This window comes from Lactuca serriola, chromosome 3 (assembly GCF_051521515.1).
Source record: "Lactuca serriola cultivar US96UC23 chromosome 3, Lser_US96UC23_V15, whole genome shotgun sequence".
Classification (NCBI taxonomy): domain Eukaryota; kingdom Viridiplantae; phylum Streptophyta; class Magnoliopsida; order Asterales; family Asteraceae; genus Lactuca; species Lactuca serriola.
Genome location: NC_136410.1, coordinates 218,084,160 through 218,090,968, shown reverse-complemented (window position 1 = coordinate 218,090,968; position 6,809 = coordinate 218,084,160). Strand labels below are relative to the sequence as shown.

Below are 6,809 nucleotides of genomic sequence, written 5' to 3'. Positions count from 1 at the left end.
GAGCTGTACAGGCCCAGGGATACCGCTACTTCTCTACACTATGCATGACCGGGAAGGTCATGGGGTACTCTACTACTCACACTATCAGTAGCATACAAGGAATACACTACATTCACACTAAAATACTAATACTAAAGAATAAGTTTAAAATCCTGAAGTAAATAAGTATCTAATACTAATGAGAGTTTGCACCACTATTACTGATATCAGGCATAACTTTTCTTATTACACTACTTATTGGGGGTTCACTAATATACTTTTATTAAAAACGATTTCTTTTAAAAAATGAGACTTACATGCAAGTTACAGGTTTTTCAGTTACAATGTATTTCTGGAAAATATAGGATTTTTTTAGAGTTTTCTATTACTTATGAATGTAAACTGCAGCCCTCACACTATCTGTACTAATGCATTTTATACTAAAACTCACACTAAACTCTTATGAACTCACCAGTTTTATGCTGATACTCGTTTTCAAAATAACTTGTATCCTCAGGTAAAAGATAGACAGATACATGTGCTACATTTTGGAGAAGGTGGAGCATACAAGATCCATCTCTTATTTTTGCATACTTTTGGTGTTTGTTGAACTTTACAGAACACACTTGTAATTATAATCACTATGTAAATGTAATGGTTGCATGTTTCTTGTTTTTACTATTATACAATTGTGATGATACTGTACATGACGTCCTCCACCCTGAAACGTATTCTGCCGTTACCGGTTTTAGGGTGTGACAGATTGGTATCAGAGCATTGTTTATAGTGAATCAAGTATATCAACCTATAAAAGATATACGAACTATAAACACTTCGGGACTAAAACACTCTGACCAAGAATATATACTGTTAAGTATCTAAAAGATTTAACTAAGTATATATATACACACATCTCTATAAAACACAGGAGCCAGTATCACCCTAGAACAGAACAAAAGTATTAAGATTGTTGGATAGCACAATTTGGCTTAGAGACATATAGTCACATTTGGGTAGATGTAGCCTGATCAACTACATTTTCCTGAGAGTGACTAGCATGTGCCTAAGCTTGGTTGTGATGTTGCAACAAGTCTAAAACTTACCAACACTACCATAATACCGCTAGCATAAGAATACTATAGGAGTATTCTGTATCTCTAAAACATACATATGTGATAACAAAAAGGGTCGTTACTAATAGGACAATAGTTGCTAAGTGGATACACCACGATTACATGTGACTAGGGCGCTATAGACTCCGAATCTGTAGCCTTTGCTTCATTTCCTGTTCTTGTTTGATTGGGGATCTAGAGTTAGGGTTGCTTATTCGAAGGACTATCCTGCTTCGGTTGCATGTAATTGGTATGCACTACGCAAGTATTGGGTCGACTAGTAACGATTCATCTTATAAGTAATTTAGGTTAGTACGTCTATTAACCTTCTTTTCCCCTTTCTCGCATAGATATCATGGCTGGCTTCCACCTACTCGGCGACCCATACTATCCAAACCAGGGCAATGGAGGATGGCTCGATGAGGAGTCAGGTGATGATCACCCGATTCCTTTGGATGATCATCATGCTGAAGGTTTCTCGGATAGTTCCAGCTCCGAACCAGAAGTTAACAACCAACCTCCTGAAGCTCCGAACCCCAACCCCCGCCCGGCATTTCAGGGTTTCAATCCTATGTGGGCCATATCCTTGCACCGGTGGAGCGAGGAGCAGGGTCAGACTTTACCTTTCAATGGAGACCGAAGCTTCTACAACATAAGCGAAGGAGGATCAGCAGATCGGGTTCTGCCCATCATGATCCGAAGGATTGCCAGGAATGTCGAGCAGGGTCAAGCAGCCATTGGTCGAGTTGTAGAAGTGGATGCCAACTCAAATCTCAACACGGTTCGCATCCGCCAACTCGAAGGAGCCATGGACAGGGCAAGGAGGACTAACGAGGCTCTGCAGCATCAGCTGGCTGCATCTCGAGCCGAAGTTAGGGAACTCCGAGCACGCCAAAGGACTCATGAGCGACACCTTCAGGAAGTTATGCGTCAGATAGCGGATCGGAGGGTTCGCCCAACAAGTAACCGTCGCCAATAGAAGACGTCTAGTACCCCACTCTTTTGTTTAAAGGACTAGCTTTCCCTCTCTATGTTCATAAATCATTTGTCTGTAAACATTCCTAGCTCTAAAAAGTACCCTAACTAGATCTCTAAACTGTCAACATTTTTCCTATCTAATATTTACAAAGTTGACATTCCTCACATTAGATTGAATTACCTCACATTATTATATATATAACTAGTAAAGTATCCCGTGCTTTGCACGGGTTAGATTTTTTTTTGCATTTCTTTACCTATAGTAACAGTGTAGTTACATTTCTATACACATAATTGCAACATCCTTACAATACTTTTCTATACTTATATTTCTTTACATAAAATTAGGAGCTATGCTATAAGCTAGGACATCGGTTGTAAATTGTTGCTGTAGGTCATGACTTTATACTAATGATCTGCGACAACAAACAGAAGTCGTCGATAAAGTTCTTTTACCAATTTATTGATTTGATCTAAACACTCAACAAACCTGGGATCTATAAATGTGATTTCTTGGTGCAACAATAAGAAGTTTGGAGAGTTTCTTGGTGCATTTAATAGTTTTTACTGGGTATCCGTATAATGCTGTAATGACGGTTTCAGTAATTAGTTTCCTTTCGATGAACATCGAATAATTTCCTTTTGGGTTTGTGGTTTATAATTTAAGGTTTTATTTTAGGGTTTATGTTTTCAAGTTTAGGGTATAGATTCTAGGTTGGCACATGGAGGTTGACACCGTCAAAATGAAAGGTTATCCCAACAGAATTTAAAAAACATCATTAAGGAAAATACTCAAATTTATAAAAAATGTAAGACTTTTTTTAACAAAGTTTTTTTTGGTAAAAACCTAACTAAAATAATAAACTTAAGTGACTATCTTTGACTTTACTTAAATAGAAATAATATATATTTTTTTAATTTTGCTTTTTATATAAAAAATAATTCTAAAAAGTTCAATCAATTTTATTAAAAGCTGGAACATACCATATGGACCATATCTATAACATACTCTAAAAATAATTTTCCAATGCATATTGTTTTTTAACGAATACAATGGTCTCTTATACAACTTTAGTTATACTTATACAGCTTTAGTTATAGAACACTCATAAAAATGATTATTCAATGGATATCGTTATAAGAATTAAACTCGAATAAATAATGCAATATTGTTTTGTACAATTAAATATCCTTGCAACCATTTAAATCTTGTTAGCTGACAATCCTTTAAATCTTGTTGCTCACTATTATTAGTTGCTCAATATAGAAGTGGTGGCCATTGAGCCAGATCAAACACCAATTTTTACAAATCAGAAAATGAAGAGAAAATATGAAAAAAATAATAATAATAATAATAATAATAATAATAATAATAATAATAATAATAATACAAACAAGGTGAGGGAACCGAGTGTAACAGCCCATCCTCTCTACTTCAATGTAGACACAAAATAAAAAAAATAAAAAACTATCTGGAAATCTATCATAGTACACAAATGAGAAGATATCAAAATCCATATAACCCATTACAGCAAAATTATAACCATTCCTTTTATTATTATTATTATTATTAGGAGATAACTTTGGCCAAGAACTCAATGTTTCCGGTTGTCACCCCAGCCAAATTATACACTATATGATAGCATGGGTGTGATATCTTACACTTGTCAGACATGAAGAGATTGTAATCTATGATTCTATTGAGGCACAAGGACCCAATCTAGTTTAATGGACATGAATCTCCATGAGACCTCCATAAGTCCAGTCACATGAATCTCCATGGAAACATTATGCATAATGTTACTTCTCTCTCTAAACACATGGAATCGCAAGCAACCAAAAAAAAAAAAAAAAAATACTTCCTAATCTTAATGTTTGATTTGCCAATAGAAAGAAAGGTTTCATTTTGCCATCATATCAAGAGGTACCGTCAATCTAAACCCATTTATACATATGCAGGGGCAGGGGGGGTTGAATGTGCAAGGGCGTCATTTAAACCATCTGGTGAATGTTTTTACTGCAGGGGATCTCTTTCTTTATCACAATACGTCCCTTCTCTTGAAATTAAACCACTTTTTTCTGAATTCAACACCAAATTAAAAGCTTATTAGACTAAAAGGGCGTAAATGGAATTTTACTTAATTTAAAGAACTCGAGAATCCAACTTCCAGATGCACATAATCACCATACCAAATACCAAAATGAAGCTTATTAGACTAAAAGAGCAAATATTGAATTTTACTTACTTTAAAGAAATCAAGAGTTCAACTTCCAAATACACATAAAGACCATACCAAATCCTGACATAGGGTTTCCAGATGCAGGCTTTCAACTGCTGATCCAGGCAGTGGAGCACTTCATAGAAATTCCTCAATTCAGCACATCAGAAGATTAGACACTACTAAACCCAAAATAATCTTGATAGGATCAAATGATGCAAGGAAAATTACTATAGGTAAGAAATATATATTCTGAAAAGCCATGCTTCTGGATTTCAAGTTGATACCTGAATATGCTACAAGCCTACAAGGTTCGAATGTTGAAGCAAAAAGTTTCACTTTTAGATATTCCTAAAACTGAATTAACGATCAATATTGGCATTTTTACAATGCCTTTGTTGGGTTAAAAGGCTCTAGAAATCATCAAACGTCTTTATAAAGGATTAACTTTTCTTGGTAACCGTCCCTGTGTCAATTTCAAAGTACAACGCCTTTGTTGGGGGTAAGAATTGCTACAAACTACAGTAATGTTTTTAATATATTCGTGTCCTTAAATAACACATAGGCATTCAGAGATACACTATAAGATACACACACACTGCTAGTTACATACACATTACATTTAACACACATAGTTTCTCTTTTCCATTTACGAAATAGTACTCTAGCTACCTTTCAAAATCACTAACAAATTCTAAGAAACAGAGTTTGTGATGAGTGAGTAGCTTAAAACCATAGTGTTGATTAGAAACGAGAGACTGAGTATGGATCTAGGGTTTCGTGATGTTAATCAACGGTGTCGATTGTCGTAGCTAGGAGTGGTGGTGGAGATGGCATAGATCTGGGGTTTATAGGTTTCACCGAGAATTAATGGTGCACAATAGTATTGTCGATGGCGATGGATATGAACGATCGTGATGGTGATAGCGTTATAGATCTAGGGTTTAATGGTGTTGGTGAGAGGTGGTGGTTTTTAGTAGTTGCGTCTTCCGCAGGGGAGATTGCGGTGAAGGTGGTCTGCTTGTGGTGAGTTGGGGTGGCTCGTTGGTGGTGCGATGGGGTGGCTCGCTGGTAAGGGTACTGGCTGAGGATGGTGGCGAAAATGGGGGAAACCACTTTTTGTATATAAAGGGGGTGTTTGGGCCTAAAATTCTTTTAAAAAAGTTTTTTTTGTAAAAGTTGTCACAAAAGTCAAAAATGGGTTTTAAAAATTCTTTGGATATCATTTTTTGACTTTTGAATGTGATTTAGCTTTAAAAGTCCAGAAGTTATAAAAAGTCATATTTTTTTTATTTTTGAAAACTCATCATTTTCCTTTTTACAAAAAGTTATTTTGAAAAGAACTTTTGCATTTTCCAAACATCTTTATAACTTTTTAGAAAAGTTAAAAGGCAAAAGTCATTTAATAAGTTTTCCCAAACACCCTAAAAAAAGTCTTCTAAAGAGAAGAATGGTTAACGATTCAGAGTTGGCTTTGGGTTTATGCTTTGGTGTGATGGTTGAGGTAGCGGAAAGGAGTGACAAATGACCTTTTGGTGGTGGGGGATAAGTGCAAGATTATGGGGCGTAGGCTAAGACGGGTAGAAGACTTTGGGAACTAATTTTACAGAGAGTTTATTACAGATGATTATTAGGGTTTAAAAATAGTTATATATAGTATCATATATGATATATATGTTTGTGATTGGTCAAATTTGTTTTGGATTGCTATCAATTTTTTAATCTCTACCGTTTAAATAAATCTAAAGGATCAAAATCAAGCTCTTTATTTTTAAGACTTTGTTCTTAAAAACTTTTGAAATTCTATTATATATATATATATATATATATATATATATATATATATATATATATATATATATATATATATATATATACTAGTAAAGTACCCGTGCGATGCAGCTGCATCAAATTGTTTCTTTCGAAAATTAGTTTCCGACGATAATTAGTTTTCTTTAGACAAGCTTGTGGACGACAATTATATACTTTTGGATAGGTTGTTTTGGGTTAAAATAAAAGTTTGTTTCTGTTTTCTAGTGGTCAACAAATTAATCGAAATTTTAAAATCGACACTATTTATATTATATAGGACGACAGTCAATAATCTAAAATTATGAAATTCAGGATTTTGTACTATTGGTACCGGTGCTGGTAACGAAAAATATTTTAATATGGTTTTTAGTTTACAAAATAATATTTAGAATACCGTGAACATCAAATTATAAATTAAAAACTTTACCCTATGCGCTATGTTATTTATATAACAAATTGTTTCGGACTTAAAAAAAAAAGACTATTTATAAGAATTTACAAAAACATATATAAGTAGGGTTATTTATTTTGAAGAATAATTCAAAATAAAAAATAATATAATTAAAGTTTTAAAAGAAATTTTGTGATATGGTAGTTATTAAAGTAAAATGTGTCTGATCATGTGAGTGCATCAAAATTTTAAGTGATTAAACCAACATTAACTACTTATCTCGACTTTTTAATTTTTTAAAAATTATAAAAAAGTTAT

At 33.9% G+C, this 6,809-nt stretch overlaps 1 long non-coding RNA gene across 1 annotated transcript; it reads right to left on the bottom strand.

The window, feature by feature from the left end:
• Positions 1 to 3,606: 3,606 nt before the first annotated feature.
• LOC145093591 (uncharacterized) lies at positions 3,607 to 5,496 on the bottom strand. The gene is made up of 2 exons (XR_013702963.1): positions 4,316 to 5,496; positions 3,607 to 4,148 (listed from the first exon to the last, which is right to left on the bottom strand). It is a non-coding gene; the product is annotated as an uncharacterized LOC145093591 (long non-coding RNA).
• Positions 5,497 to 6,809: the final 1,313 nt, after the last annotated feature.